Raw genomic sequence first — 17,525 nt, 5'->3', positions numbered from 1 at the left:
GAGTGTTGCAAATCAAGGGTACTAATCACTGTTTTAATTGTAAAAACACACAATAATAATGGGGAAAGATAAATCAATATTTTAGATGCAGCAATAAGACTAGTGCAAGCTACTAATGGCTTATCGACATCTGTGGCTCATAAAACCAGAGACTGACTATTTCAGTTATGAGGTGACAAACAAGAGCTGCTGCCTTGTTTAACACAACTACAAGTGGCGGTGAATGGTTTTTCAGTAGAAAGCCTTTTATTAGAAGCAAAAATCATAAGACTCCCAACAGTTGCTAGTAGTGCTGTATGACTGATGGTATTGTCAGGAAATTCAACCTTAAAGAACAATGTCTGTTTGATGGCTTGTGAACCTGATCAGCTTTGCAGCACAGAAATGGAAAAATTAACTGACAAGTTCTATACGTGAAAAGAAAAGCACATCTCCAGGACATATTGAGACAGAGATTGAAGAATTAAATTCTTGTGCTTGCAGACCATGTGCTTGTCCTAGGCACTATCTTCCATATACAGTATATATATATATATATATATATATATATATATATATATATATATAAATTCATCCTTCACAGTCTTTTTTTGCTCCAATGAAAGCCAGCAAAAGGAGGTGGGGAAAACAACCACCAACTCAACAAACAAAAACCAAGCATTCTGAGGCCAGAATATAACAGTTGCATATTTATTTTAATATTAGTTTATGATAGACATTTATTCATAAAGTTCAACCTCAAAGAACAAGATACAAATTTTGAAACTCTAGTTTATATAGAAGAATGAGCTATAAAGCATGGTCTAAATTTTAACATGGATAAAAATCCCCTATTAACTCGAATTGCCGTATGATAAATCCCTGGATCAAAATGTATTTTTAGAAATGTCCCTATATAATATTTTCTTCTAAGAGAGCATCCATCCATCTGTAAACCCATTACTATATCTGCAAGTTTGTTTGAGAGTTCATTCTATATTTTCACATAATAAGCGCTCATTTATTTTGTGGTGACCCTACAGTAGGCAGTTTCCTTAGAATTTTCTATGTAGGCCATTTATGTATTAATATAAGGTGAGCACATACCCCTTAAAGTGTAAACGTGTAATATTGACATTTACATTTTTACATATTACATATTATAATATGTGGAAAATGAGTGTTAAAACAATACTTCACTGACCTCTGTTACTGCAGGCACTATGGAGAAATTCCCAGGAAAATACTAACCCACTGCTCAACTTGAATAGCCTGCTTTGAGTGGTGGTGCATGGAGGCTCCTCTCAGACAAAAGCTTCAGTGGAAGCACATAATACTTGCACGCACTTCTGAAGTTACATGTGATGCTTTTGATCTGCATACTTGTTTCTGGTAAGTGACTGTAAAAAGTACTAAAATCATTGCAACAGCATTAAAAGAAATATGAGACAGCAATGGAAGCCCTCATAGCTGCTTTAAACAGTATTTTACTGCATGGTATTGATGTATGATCTCAATGTCTTCCTCCATCATTGCTTTACCCTGTTCTATATTACATAGTTACATAGTTAGTCAGGTTGAAAAAAGAGTCCATCTAGTTCAACCATAAAACTAAATAAATAATTAAATAAATAATAACATCATACAACCCAATACTATACCCACAGTTGATCCAGTGGAAGGTGAAAAACCCTGGCAAAGCATGATCCAATTTGCTACAGCAGGGAAAAAATTCCTTCCTGACCCCCCCTTGTAGGCAATTGGATTTTTCCTGGATCAACTTTACCTATAAATATCAGTACCCGGTTATATTATGTACATTTAGGAAAGAATCCAGGCCTTTCTTAACCACTTGCCGACCAGCATGGCTCGGCTGCGTGAATTGCCGTTATGCTACGTCGGTAGCATTAATGGCCACTAGGGGGGACTTGCATGCCACCCGAGGCGCACGCATGTGTCCCCGCTCGCCTCCCGAGATGATGCGAGTGCTCGGCAGTCTCGATCACCTCCGGGCTCCCGCGATCGCTCGGGGCACATGGGGAACCAGGAGCTGTGTGTGTAAACTTAGCAGCCCCCCTTCAGTTAGAACACTCCCTAGGATACATATTAACCCCTTCACTGCCCCCTAGTGTTAACCCCTTCACTGTCAGTGACATTTTTATAGTAATCAATGCAATTTTAATCGCACTGATCGCTGTATTAATCTTAATGGTCCCAAAAATGTGACATTATGGCAGAGACGTCGGACAATTTTGACACAGTCACGATAAAAATCACTGATCGTCGCCATTACTAATAAAAAAATTAATAAAAAATGCCATGAAACTATCCCCTATTTTGTAGACGCTATCACTTTTGCGCAAACCAATCAATATACGCTTATTGCGATTTTTTACCAAAAATATGTAGAAGAATATGTATCGGCCTAAACTGAGGAAAAAAAAATTGTAATATCTTTTTGGGGATATTTATTATAGCAAAAAGTAAAAAATTATGTGTTTTTTTTTCAAAATTCTCTATTTGTGGGAAAAAAAGGATGTCAATTTTTTTGGGAGCGCAATTGTCAGTTAAATCGACACAGTGCTGAATCAGAAAAAGTGGTCTGGTCTTTGGCCAGCCAAATGGTCCAGGTCTTAATTGGTTAAAGCAATCTACTAAGCTGGCCAGAACCACCTCTGGAAGGAGTCTATTCCACACTTTCACAGCTCTTACTGAGAAGAAATTTAAAAGCATATAAAAGCAAAGGAGAAGGCCTTCAATAAGTTCAAGGCTGAGGAATCATCATCAGCATTCAGACTTTACAAAGAATGCAACAAGATATGTAAGGTGCAATTAGGGCAGCTAAGATAGAACACGAAAGACACATAGCGGAGGAGAGCAAAAAAAAAAATCCCAAGAAATTCTTTAAGTATATAAACAGTAAAAAAGGGAGGACAGACCACATTGGCTCCATAAAGAATGAGGAAGGACATCTTGTTACCAAGGATGGGAAGATGGTGAAGCTATTGAATTGATTCTTCTCTTCAGTCTTCATAAGGGTATCAGAGGGCTTCAATAACCAAAACTGCAGTGTTTGTCCTCATGGCACATCACAGGTAGCACCCTCGTGGCTAAGAGAGATCAGAATTAGAAATAGACTTGTGAAACTGAACATTAATAAATCACCGGGACCAGATGGCTTGCACCCGAGAGTACAAGTAATTGCCAGACCATTGTTCCTAATTTTTACTGACAGTCTACTGACTGAAATGGTACCAGATGATTGGAGAAAAGTCAATGTAGCACCAATATTTAAAAAAGGGCCAAAATACATCCCTGGGAATTGCAGACCAGTTAGCCTAACATCAATAGTATGCAAGCACTTGAAGGGGATGATAAGGGACTATATAAAAGATTTTAGTAAAGAAAATGGTATCATTCGCAGTAATCAGCATGGATTCATGAACAGTCATTCTTACCAAACCAATCTATTAACATTCTATGGGGAGGTGATCTGCCATCCAGATAAAGAAAGGCCGTAGACGTGGTGTATCTGGATTTTGCAAAAGCATTTGAAACAGATCCCCATAAACGTTTACTGTACAAAGTAAGGTCCATTGGCATGGACCATAGAGTATATGGATTGAAAACTGTCTACAGGGGCAAGTTCAGAGGGTGGTGATAAATGGGGAATACTATGAATGGTCAGGGATGGGAAGTGGGGTCCCCCAGAGTTCTGAGCTGAGACCAATCCTGTTTAATTTGTTTTTAAACGACTTGGAGGATGGGGTAAACAGCTCAATTTCTGTATTTGTGGACAACATTAAGCTAAGCAGGGCAATAACTCCTCCGCAGGATGTGGAAACTTTGCAAGGAGATCTAAACAAATTAATGGGGTGGGTAACTACATGGAAAATGAGGTTTAACCACTTCAGCCCTGGACCATTTGGCTGGTCAATGACCAGAGGACTTTTTACAATTTGGCACTGCACTGCTTTAACTGGTAATTGCGCGGTCATGCAAAATTGTACCCAAACGAAATTTGCGTCCTTTTTTCCCACATATAGAGTTTTCTTTTAAAGGTATTTGATTGACTCTGTGATTTTTATTTTTTGCGATATAAACGTATAAAGACAAAAAATTTGGAAAAAAATGATATTTTCTACTTTTTGTTATTAGAAAAATCCAATAAACTAAATTTTAGTCATACATTTAGGCCAAACTGTATTCAGCCACATGTCTTTGGTAAAAAAAAGTCAATAAACATATATTTATTGGTTTGCACAAAAGTTATCACGTCTACAAACTAAGGTACATTTTCTGGAATTTACGCAGCTTTTAGTTTATGACTGCCTATCTCATTTCTTGAGGTGCTAAAATGGCAGGGCGGTACAAACCCCCTCCAAATTACCCCATTTTGGAAAGTAGACACCCTAAGGAAATTGCTAAGAGGAATGTTGAGCCCATTAAATATTTTATTTTTTGTCCCAAGCGATTGAATAATGGCAACATTTTTTTTTTTTTTACAAAAAGTTGTCACTAAATGATATATTGCTCACACATGTCATGGTTTTATATGGAATATATGTGGAATTGCACCCCAAAATACATTCTGCTGCTTCTCCTGAGTACGGGGATACCACATGTGTGAGACTTTTTGGGAGCCTAGCCGCGTACAGGGCCCTGAAAACCAAGCACCGCCTTCAGGATTTCTAAGGGCATGCATTTTTAATTTCACTCCTCACTACCTATCACAGTTTTGAAGCCCATAAAATGCCAAGATGGCACAACCCTCCCCAAACGACCCCATTTTGGAAAGTAGGAGGTCTACTGCTAAAATTAGTGCCCTCGATCTGACCTTCGCGGTGATACCTCACATGCATGGCGCAATTGCTGTTTACATATGACGCCAGACCAATGCTTGCTTTCGACTTTGCGCGAGACCAGGGGGGATAGAGGTGCTTTTTTTTATTATTATTTATTTTGATTTTGATTTGATTTTTAAACTGTTCCTTTCATTTATATATATTTTTATAATTTTTATTGTTATCTCAGGGAATATAAATATCCCCTATGATTGCAACAGGTAGTGACAGGTACTCTTTTTTGAAAAAATTAGGGTCTATTAGACACTAGATCTCTCCTCAAAGCATCTGACAACACCAAGATCGGTGTGATATGAATGTGAATGCTTTCCCAATTTCCCAATAGTGATGTTTACATCCGGCGAAATCTAAGTCATGAAATGCTCGTAGCTTCTGGTTTCTTAGGCCATAGAGATGATTGGAGCCATTCTGGTCTCTGATCAACGCTATGGTCAGCTGACGGAACCACCGGCTGCCTTCTCAGGTTCCCTGTTGGGACAGGAGAGCCTGAGAAAACCATGGAAGATTGTGGGGGAACATTACCTCCCATTGCTTGTAAAAGCAGTCTAGAGGCTAATTAGCCCCTAGGATTGCTTTTACATGAAAGCCGACCGCTGGCTGAAAAGAATGATACCAAGATGATACCTAAACCTGCAGGCATCATTCTGGTATAACCACTCAAAGTCCAGCAACATACCAGCACGTTGCTGGTCCTTGTTGGGCATATATTGTAATCTTTTTCATGCAGCCTGTGGGCTGAATGAAAAAAAGATATCGATCGGTGGGTAATGCCCACCATTAGAATACCTCTTTTCATCCACCCACTTCTAATGGTGGGCATACATGCACCATTTATATATGCCGAAGCAAAGGGTAGGAGAAAATCACTCCTCCACCCCTGCTGTCCCCATGCTTTGGCATATATGCTCTTTTTTTTTAAGTGTGGTGGTGAAATCACCTCCGACAGCGCTGGAGTCATGGCTTTGTGTATCGTGGGAGCAAACGCTGTTGCTATCAAGATAAATAAATCCGCGCTGCAGCTGAAAGGCGTACCTGCTAAGCAAATGATGGTTAGCAATAAAACAAAGTAACATTACAGTATAACAGTAATGCCGTGTACACACGATCAGACTATCCGGCAGACTTAGTCTGGTGGACAAACTGCCGGAAAGCCCGCCAGACCTGCCCACACACAACCAGACTTTTCCGGCGGACTAGATCCGCCGGACTATGGCGGGAGTCCGCTGGACTTTTGAAATTAACAGACTTGCCCACACACGGAGAAAAAGCGGCTCCAGGTAGCCGGGACTAGCGAAGGAAGTCAATGTCGCCATCTTTGGTGGTGAGATTGACACGTCGCTGGCCCCGTCACCTGGTATGGACTTAAAGGGGAAGCCCTACGCTGAAAAAACTACGTGGGGGTCGCAACCCAGCCGGTCAGGAAAGGGGGTGGGGATGAGCGAGCGCCCCCCCCCCTCCTGAGCCGTACCAGGCCACATGCCCTCAACATGGGGATGTGCTTTGGGGAAGGGGTGGCCCGGTCTTCTCTCGCCACTGTCGCTGCTGTCGCCCACCTTCTCTTCTTCTCTTCTTCTTCTTCCTTGAGATGTTGACTTGACGCTGTCTCTGGCTGCAATGACAGGGACGTATTGCACGGCAACTTATATAGGGACAATGGGCGGGGTCACCGGGTGATGTCACCGCCCCTTATGATGTCACAGTCCCATTTTTTTATTTTTTTTATTTTTTTTGTTTTCTTATTTTTTACTTTTTGTTTTTTTTTACACTTTTTTATGTAACTGTAACAGTTCTAACAGTTGTAATGGTTCCAGCGGTTTGGGTCTCTGAAAATGCGATGGCATCTTAGGAGACCCTGTGAACGTGTGCCTAGTCTGTGTAATGCTGTACCCTACTCTAAAATTCAACTAGTGAATGGAAGCATTCAAAACATTCACCAATGCAAAGACCAGGATTGTCAGGACAGCAGGGACAATAATAATGGGTGTCACGCCTATATCTGCGCTTTCTGCAGACACATTTTCTTTGGGGAGCTTTTTGTATAGGGGTACCAGGGAGGACATAAGGATAATGCCTCTCATGCAGCTGGCTTACTGCATTTGGTTGGGGAAGGTGAGGTGGAGCACCATCTGGATACAGAAGGGCACTGACGATATCTCCCTGGAATTTAAGGAAGGATCCAGTTCGTCCTGAAGCTCTGTGTAGCACATGAGCGTTCAGCAAAGTCAATTGAAATAAATAATTGTACCAGCGCCTGGCCTTACGGGCAACTAGGTACGGCGCCAACAACTAGTCATTGAGGTCCACTCCTCCCATATTTTGGCTATATTCATGGAAACAGAGGGGGTTCTTCACAACACCAGTCACCGTAGTAATTTGGACCGTCGTGTCTGCATGAAGGGAGGTAAGAACGAAAACATTCTTATTATCCCTCCACTTCATAGCAAGCAAGTTATTACACTGCAAGCAGGCTCTCTCCCCCAGCCTAAGACAGGAATTTACAAGCCGCTGGTTAAAGCCCCGGTAATTAGATTGCACGGTGCCACATGCTCCAATCTGCTGATCAAACAAATGACTAAACAGTGGCACACTCGTGTAATAATTGTCCACATACAAATGGTACCCCTTGCCGAATAAGGGTGACACCAAGTCCCACACAATCTTGCCAGTGCTTCCTATGTAGTCAGGGCAGTTTGTCAGCTCTACGTGACTATCTTTGCCCTCATAAACCATAAAACTGCATGTATAGCCTGTGGCCCTGTCACAGAGCTTATACATCTTGACCCCCTACCTGCCACGCTTGTTGGGAATGTACTGTTTGAATGACCAGTGGCCAGAAAACTTAATCAGGGACTCATCAACGCAGACAACTTGATGGGGAGTAAACAAGTCTGCAAAACGTTGCTTGAAGTGGTTTATGAAGGGCCAAATTTTGTAGAGCCGATCGTATCCAGGGTCTCCACGAGGACGACAGAGTTCATTGTTGTTGAAGTACATGAACCACAAAATCTGCTTGTATCGTGCTTTGGCCATGGAAGCAGAGAACATGTGCATATGGTGAATTGGGTCAGTGGACCAATATGACCGCAACTTTTTGGTTATGCCCATGTTGAGGGAAAGGCCCAGAAAGATCTTAAATTCGGAAACCATAATTGGTTTCCAATGTCTGGCAATGGAGGACTGGGGAATAATGGCGATGTGTTGACCAGCGTACAAATTGCTTTGGTCCACAATAGATCTATAGAGATCTTCAGTGAAAAACAGCCAATAAAAATCAAGTAACGTAAAATCAACTGTTTCCACCTGAATTCCGGGTTGGCCAGTGAATGGGGGAAGTACGGGTGCTGCAGGAGTGGTGGGTTCCCAATTAGGATTGGCAAATTCTGCAGGAAGGGCACTATGGGCACGATGGGCCTGGCTTTGTCTTCTTGGTGGCAGTGGGACACTACTTGTGCTTGCCACCTTGCCAGCTTGAACTGCACTTATGGTGCTACTGCAGTTGCTGGATATACGACCAGGGTGTACTAGGCCGCTGGTGCTTGCCAGTTCACGAGAAGGAATAGCGGCGCTAGTACTGCTCTGCTCCATACAAGGGACCTGCGGATCTTGCACATCAACAGCAGAAGAAGTTCGGGGTCTGGTACGCCTGACCTTAGCAGGGAACACATCTCCATCATCAGAGCTATCTATCATGGAGCCTTAATCTGACAGATGAGTGACTTCCTCTTCACTATCTGTCATGCTCAGAAACGTGTAGGCCTCTTCACTAGTGTACCTTCAATTTGCCATTTTGGGATCTAAATTTAGTGGTACACTAGTGAGACTCACAGGTAAAAAAAGCTCCTAGGCTGTCAGTGACTGTATGAAAACGCTACCAAAAAAACTGTTAGCGATCGCAGGGATCAGGCCTGACTCTGCGGATGCTGCAGTTATGTGTTTAGTGTTTTGTAAGTGACAGTGATCGATCGATACTGCACTTGGGTGGGCTTGGCTGGGCTGGGCGGAGGGGCTAAACGCAGGTGCTAGCAGGTATCTGGACTGATCCCGCTAACACTGCGTTTTTGGGAGCCCCAAACTGCTGGGGATGCTAGTATAGATCTGATCAGATCAGATATTGATCCGTTCAGATACTATACCACTAAGGGAGGTGTATGCTTCGTGCGTGGGTGTTAGCGGTACTGGCACTAACCTAACGCTGCCTGGGGCGACGCAGACCTTAAAACCTGAAATTATAAAAAACTTACTAACCAGCGTCACCTGTAACAGTTATACGGTGTTCACTGGTGAAACGGTTAACTAGGGTGGAAATCAGTGGGTTAAAACCTTTATTAGGTAGTATATGGGGGTCCCTGACGCTACAAAAAGCTGCGGCAAACCTAAATACCTACCTGCCTAACTAGAGCCACCTGTGACACTAATACAGCGATCAGAAAAATGATTGCTTAGTGACACTGCTGACGGGGGTGATCACGGGGGTTAAACTTTTATTGGGGGGGTTAGGGGGTACCCTAGACCTAAAGGGCGCTAACCCTAACTGCCTTAAAAGTTACAAGTGACACCAATGCAATAATCAATAAACAAAAAAAACTGCAATTGGTCTCACTGTGACTGGGGGTGCAGGGGGGTGGTTGTGGGGGTGATAGGGGGGATGATGGGGGGTGAAAAGTGTACCTAGTTCTACTGTACTGTGTAGTATTGGTGCAAGTCACTGTGATCTTCTCTCCTCTGTGCCGGAGCAAAAAAGACCGACACGAGGAGAGATTACATCACTTCCGATGCTCCTGTTTACATTACAGGAGCAGAGGAAGCATTTCCTTCGCCAGGAGCGATCGTGAGGGGGTGGCCATAAATGAATGGCCTCCCCCTCATCTCGGATCACTCCTGAATGGATTCCAACAGCTGCAGGCACCTATCGGGCCCCCCCACCCGCGGGCAGGCATGGATCTACCTGTATGCCAATATGCCTGCCCGTGCCATTCTGGCGACGTACATCGTTGTGCGGTGGTCGGCAACTGGTTATTGTAGAAAAATGTAAAATAATGTATTTTGGTGGCAAAAATATGAATGCAATTTACTCACTAGGGGGTGAACCTCTGGGGGAATCTAGGATGGAAAAGAACCTGGGGCCATAGTAGATGATAGGCTCAGCAATGGCATGCAATGCCAAGCTTCTGCTAACAAAACAAACTCCAGTGATAATGCAATAATTCTCCCACTCTACAAGACTTTGATCTGGCCTTACCTGGAGTACACTGTCCTGTTCTGGGCACCAGTCTTCAATAATGATGTACTGGAAATGGAGCGAGTATAGAAAAGGCCGACAAAGTTAATAAAGGGACTGGAGGATATCAGTTATAAAGAAAGGTTACGAGCACTGAAATTATTCTCTCTGGAGACGCTTGAGAGGGCATATGAATTCAATTTACAAATACCATACTCGTGACCCCACAATAGGGATAACACTTTTTGGCGGAAGGGAGTTTAATAAGACACGTAGCCACTTACTAAAATTAGAAGAAAAGAGATTTAACCTTAAACTGTGTAGAGGGTTCTTTACTGTAAGCGCGGCAAGGATTTGGAATGCCCTTCCACAGGCGTTGGTTTCAGCGGGGTCATTGTTTCAAAAAACGATTAGATAAGCACCTGAATAACCTCAAAATACAGGGACATATAATGTAATACTGACATATAATCATACACATTAGGTTGGACTTGATGGACCTGTGTCTTTTTTTAACCTCACCTACTATGTAAATGTAACTATGTAACTATGAAACCTTTCTGTATTCCTCTAGACGTAAAGAGTCCTCTGTGTTGACCATAAAGTGAATAACTCAACACCAAGTTTACTATATGGACCCCTTATATATTTGTACATGTTGATCATATCCCATCTTAATCTCCTCTTCTCCAAAGAGAATAAATTCAATTCCTCTAATCTTTCCTCATAGCTGAGTTCCTCCATGCCTCTTATCAGTCCAGTTGCCCTTCTCTGCACTTTCTCCAGTTTCTTGAGATCCTTTTTGAGAACTGGTGCCCAAAACTGAACTGCATATTCCAGATGAGGTTTCACTAATGATTTGTACGGGGAAAAAATGATATTGCTCTCTTTTGGGTCCATATCTCTCTTAATACAAGAAAAGACTTTGCTTGCTTTGGAAACCGCAGCTTGGCATTGCATGTTATTATTGAGCTTATGATCTACCAAAACCCCCTTCTCCACTACGGATCCCCCCAGTTGTACTCCCCCTAGTATGTATGATGCATGCATATTCTTAGCCCCTAAGTGCATAACTTTACGTTTATCAACATTAATCCTCATTTGCCACATAGTCGCCCAATTAGACAGTGCATTGAGGTCGGCTTGAAAATTGGAGACATCCTGTAAGGACATTATTCCACCGTATAGTTTGGTGTCATCTAAAAGACTGAAATGGTACTTTTAATCCCAGATCTCATTTATAAAGATAATAAAAAGTAAGGGTCTCAGCAATGAACCTTGGGGTACACCAGTAATAACCTTAGACCATTCAGAGTAAGAATCATTACCACTACTCTCTGAATTCAGTCTTTTAGCCAGTTTTCTATCCCTATACAAACTGATATTTCCAAGCCTGTAGACTTAACCTTACACATAAGATTGTATGTTGCATTCATATTTCCAGTCCCCAAATGATAATTAACATCTATTTAGATGTAATGTAATTTGCCTTTTCATTTAAAGTGTCTATGTTATTTTGCAAATTTGAGACATGTTCCAAAGATTTTATTACACCACCAAACTTTTTGTCATGTAAAAATTAAGAAACCATATGTTTAATCCAAATGATTTATCATTTAGGAACGACTTACGTGGTAATGCCCTTTTCTGTAAGTGATCCTATCACAAATCTTGGGTCCTTTTAACTTTCTGTGAGCTGAAGTGAATCTCAAACTATCTTATTATCTTTTATTGATCAAAATGAAACTTGCAGTGCCATGCTGAGATAAGACAGTGCTCTCCCCGCCGCTTGCAGTGAAGGGTTTCAGTGCAACATTGAGAGGTGTAAGAGCAATATCAAAGGAAAGAAAAGGCACAGTTCGTCAACCCAGTGCATTAATATGTACTGTAGATGAATGTCATCCAGCCAGTGCCTTCTCCTCTGTGACCAAGCACAAGACCAAGAACAAGTGGGACAAAACATGTCAGGGGAGCGTGACTGGAGCGACACTGTCTAAAAACATATTTATCTACATATTAATGCACTGGGTTGGTAATAATGATATAATTCCTTTGATAATAATCTTATTATCTTTCCCAGCTATCCTCTGTGAAATACAAATCTTCTCCCGAATATGTAATGAACATGAGGAGAGGGACTCGTGTTTGTGGTCCAAATCTGGGGAGCAGCTTAGGGTAACAAGCTCTGTCACTCTGGAACAGGAAGTTATTGGGAGGATACCCAGGGGAAAATTAAGGGGTAAACTCAGAAAAAGTAAATAAATGCAGCCACTACAGTTGCAACTAGTCCTTAAAGAAAAATGTTCAAGAAGCATACTATACTAGTTTTTTTATTCTAAATCTAGGGGATTCAGAACAGTTTTAGATGTTATGACATGTCAAAAATTAATCACTCAAGAAAAAAGCTGCATTGATGCTATCAAATTGGTAGAAGCAATTCTTGAGAAGGAATTCTGTGGTTTGTGTCCTTTTAACTTAAGGATGGATACCTTCATGTGCAGGTTTTTAGAAGACACAAAAATGCTGTGTAAAATTACCGTTGCCATCAAAGGATCTATAAGACACTGAAAATACTAATCATAATGGCCTTTCTCACTAGATTGAGTCTGGTGCAAATACAGATTATACCTTATCTGGAAATCTGGCTGCTGGCAGCCTCTAAGCTTTTCTTCTTATTAGTATGACCTTGTTAAGGACACTAAGATTACTACAATTCTTATGTTGGATAATCAAATAAAAGTCAGTTTTGACCCCATACATGATGGTCAAATCTAGGTTCTAGATGAGTATATCCTTTTTCAGTCAAAATTAATGTTGAAAAAAACTCTTGATTTCTGCAATAGAATTATTAAAACAGTACCATAGTACTAACTACACATTAAATGTTTAAAGCAAGAAATATTTTGGAGATGTCACATGGACCTAGGTTCTCTTGATTGCACATGGATCCCATTCATGGAGGTACAGTAAAGTCTAACTCAAAGTGGTTTTAAACCTCTAGAATGAAAAATATCCATCTTTCGTGTGTACTAGCCTCAAAGAATCCAATGCGGTTCCTATGTGCCCTCTCCTTCCTCTGCAATCTGCCTCTGACAGGTTATACCAACACCACAAATCCTAGAGGATAGCCCCACCTTCCCTTTAGTACACAAAAGGTGATTAATAAACTCAACTGTGCATGTTAACCTATGTGCAGAGGGCAGATGTCCACTCACTCCACACAGGTCTCAGATTACACTCAGCTCCCTACCCTAGGCTGTGCAGTGTGTGATGTCAGATCTCTGTCCCTTTTTTTCTGAAGCTCAGAAATTCTGTATAAAATGTGTGCTACTGGAGACTGTTTAGAAGAGAGGGCTGAAGATAAACATGTACAACTGATGTAGGAGGATTTGTTTAATTTCTTTGTATCACCGGAGGCGTGTCACTTCTGATCAGCAAGGGAAGTTCTCTGTATCAGTTTTAGTTTCCTATCAGATTATTTTAGCGATATCATCTAATAAAAAATGAATCAGTGCAAACGAGAGACCAAAAATCAAGGGATCTAATCCACAATGGGATATTAGTCACATCTCAAAACAACTGCATCACATATTTTGAAAAGGCAACATGCATTAAGTAATGGGCTAAAGCTTTGTTGTGACCCAAAATGGGTTGTGGCCGCATTAGGATTGGATTACATGAAGTGCTGAATTACATCACCACAGCACAGCCAGAAGACAATCACACTATTACCTTCACAACTCTAGCTGTTGGAGTCACTTGGCTAGCAGAAAAAATCAATGGCCTAAAATAAAAGTAGATGTAGTTATATTTTGCAAGAATATGTTTGGCGAGTTCCAGGCTGGTTGCTATAGCTGTATCATTTAACCTGTCAGGGCAGAAAGGGAAGGTGCACAGGAGATTTCAGTTGGAAGCCAGAAGTCATTTAAAGCAGGAACAGTGTATGTGACAATGTGCACTACCCTCATTTTGCTTTTCTCCATCTTTATCTGCATAATCACTGCTCCATGTCACTTCTGTAATGTATTCTGTTTCCAAATTCCTTTCCTAGGTGCTTCTTGCCTAAACCCGTTGTGTTTTATGTTCCCTGTTCAGTTTATTTCTTTCAACAACACTTGCCTCTAGATCTTTCGATTGACTTTGCTGACATTTTGGTAAAAATTATCTTCTTGGGTTCTATTATGGTAATTTGAGGTGAGGTGAAACCTCAAATTAAAAAGTTGAATGACCACTGGTCTAAAGCAACAACATTTTTATTATGACAACTTTCATTCCTTTTTATGTACATCTTAAAAACTAATAACCCATTTTTAATTTTAACACCATGCAGGATTAAAATGTAATATTATTAAAGATGTGTGAAATTTTTCAGCATATAGATCTTTGGTCACATTCATTATATTTTATTATAAACAGTCATTAAATTAGGAGAAGGTTAAGTCGGCCTATCAGGTGACTTTTTGTATGTTTTAGATAAACACATTCTTTTTTCTATATGCCCTGCTTTTATTTATATCATACCTAGTGACCTTACCAGCAAGCTGTATCCTCAGGCATTTCCTTTTCGGTAAGAACTGTTACTTTGCTATGGCATCACCTTTTTCTTACATGCTCTCTAGCTAGACTACAAGTAGCTGTGCAGACGTGTGGTTCACTGGCACGTTTTCCCATATTCACAGCGGTATGATTGTGATTTTTAACTGCTGCTGGAGAGGCGAGAAAGCATAAATATTTTAACATAAACCAAAAATATGATACAGTTTTATATACTTTTTTTCGTTTGTTTGTTATAGAAGGCATGTATGGCAGAAGCATTGACTTTAAACCAGGTCTTGCAATACAATGTATGGTCCACATATAATATATGGGCTCCCTCCCCCAAAAATCATCATATTAGTAGTTCCAAAATGTACCTATAAAGAAAGTTTAGACTTACCTTACCGCCATCCCCCACATCACTGTAGGCAAGGTAAGCATAAATCTTTTTTTTTTCTTTACAGATATATTTTAGAACTATGCACAGCAGTGGTGATTTTTCTAATGAAGAAGGTTACAGCATAAGCAGACCTTTTATTTTAATGCAAGGTCTGCTTTTTGTGTCAACCAAAACAATAAAAAGCTTCATCTGCAGATCCGATTTTTTAAGTCATTTTTGTGGTTATGTGTGTAAACATTTGTATGAATGCTTACATGTGTATATAAACAAAGTAATTCATTTGCAATAAGTTAAGATCAATGTTATTCTGCACCTGTGCCACTGTCACTGCCTACAATTTCTTTATCTAGACATTTCCCTCTTGGCCCTTTATGAGTCACAGGCACAAAAGTGACCTCGGTGATCAATAATTCCGAAAGACTGGAGGCCAAGGTCATTCACAGTCTGTGCCATCACCACTGCTTACACTTTGTTTTTAGTGGGGCTGTAGGAGATCCCTAACAGTTAAGGAAACAACTAGTGCTCAGAATAGTATAAGGTTAAGAAGGAAATTTATTAACAAATTATATAAATGAATTTCAATTTTTTTAACCTGGATCATCCCTGTTACATTAGTGTGTAAAATGTCCAACAGGAGTAGTGATGCGACTCAGTGCGTATCTTGCTCTTTGTATATGTTTCTTAAACAGCCGTTCGAGGGTGAATACTGTTGTGCGAGATGTGAGCAAGTTATTTGTTTGGAAGCCCAGTAGGCGTTTAGGTAATTTAAAAAGAGGCTGAGGAACTGGTGCAAGAAGGAGGGTTTTGAGTTCATGGAGAACTAGGCTGACTTTTCAGTCAATTATCAGCTCTATTGCACGGAGGTGCTACAGTGGTGAGTGTTGGCAGTTAAATTGGGGTAACTAAGACAAATGCTTGTAGGCTGGCAGAATCCTATTGCAGCTGCAGAAATAAAAAGATAAATTAATATATTCTGGTACAAAATTAAAAGGCATGTTCACAAATGCTAGGAGTTTGGCGAAAAAATGGAAGAACTAGAGCTACTGATATATGAGAAGGAATTTGCCGGAGTATCGGAGACCTGGTTTGACAGCTCACATGACTGGCTTGCAACTGTCTAGGGGTAGTTCTTGTATCGAAGGCATGGGACAGGTAGAAGGGGGGGTGTGCATATACATCAAGAGTGATTTGCTGGTGAACGTGAGAGATGACAGGGCAAATGAAAAAGTGGAATTCTTGTGGCTGGAGCCCTAAAGGGAAGAAACAAAAGTAAAACTAATTGTGGGTATATGCTACAGGCCCCCAAATCTGAAGAATGAAGAGGAGACCAATCTACTTTCACAGTTGGAAATGGCGGTGAAGCAGGGCAATGTGATTATCATGGGGGACTTCAATTACCCAGATATTGACTGGGCAGGTGAAACTGCTTACTCATCTAGGACTCATTATTTATTTAATGTCTTGGAAGACAATTTCATGTGTCAGTTCACGTATACCCAACTAGAAACATGACTCTAATTGACCTGCTAATTACAAACAACACAGAGCTAATTGGGGATGTGGAAGTAAGGGATAACTTGGAAAACATTGATCACAGTGCGATTATGTTCACCGTAAATCATAGGAAAAGAAGACAAGAGGGTAAGACAAGAACATTACATTTCAAGAGAGCCAACTTTACTAAACTACGAAACAAAAGACATGGAGAAAAAGTGGAAGTGCTTTAAGAATATATTAACCATTTGACCTGAATAAGATTTACCCCCCTTCATGATCAGGCAATTTTTTGTGATATTTTAACTAAAAATTGAGCGGTCATGCGACACTGTACCCGACTTAAATTTATGTCATTTTTTCCCCCACAAATATAGCTTTCTTTTGGTGGTTCTTATTTTTGTGCTATAAATAAAAAAAGTCCAACAAGTTTGAAATAAAAACAATATTTTTTACTTTCTGCTATAAAACACATCCAATAAAGTTTAAAAAAATAAATAAAAATGTCCTCATCCATTTAGATCAATATGTATTCTGATACATGTTTTTGGTAAAAAGAATCTCAAATAAGCATATATTGACTAGTTTATGTGAACTTTATAGGTCTACAAACAATGTTTATTTTATTTTATTTTTTTATACTGATAATGGTGGCTATCAGCTACTTATAGCGGGACTGCGAAAATGCGGTGGACATTCTGACACTTTTGACACTTTGCCTGGAACCAGTGACACTAATACAGTGATCAGTGCTAAAAATATGCACTGTCATTGTGCTAATGACACTGGCTGGGAAGGAGTTAACATCTAGGGCTATCAAGGGGTTAACTGTGTGCCTAGCCAGTGTTTGTGTGGGTAACTGTGTGCTTCTTTTGCTAGGGGAAGTAATGGATTCTAGTCCCTGCTATGCAGAAACGCAGAATGCATCCATTCCCACCTATCAGAACTGTCTCGTTTACATAGGCATATCTCATTCATTAATGTATCTATTTTGTAATAGTATAACCTCCCCCTTTCCCCCTTTCTTTTGATT

This window comes from Lithobates pipiens, unplaced genomic scaffold (genome assembly GCF_037356315.1).
Source record: "Lithobates pipiens isolate NorthernLeopardFrog02 unplaced genomic scaffold, aLitPip1_a1.2 Scaffold_8, whole genome shotgun sequence".
NCBI lineage: Eukaryota > Metazoa > Chordata > Amphibia > Anura > Ranidae > Lithobates > Lithobates pipiens.
The sequence above is the reverse complement of the archived record's forward strand: the minus strand, read 5'-3'. Positions refer to the sequence as shown.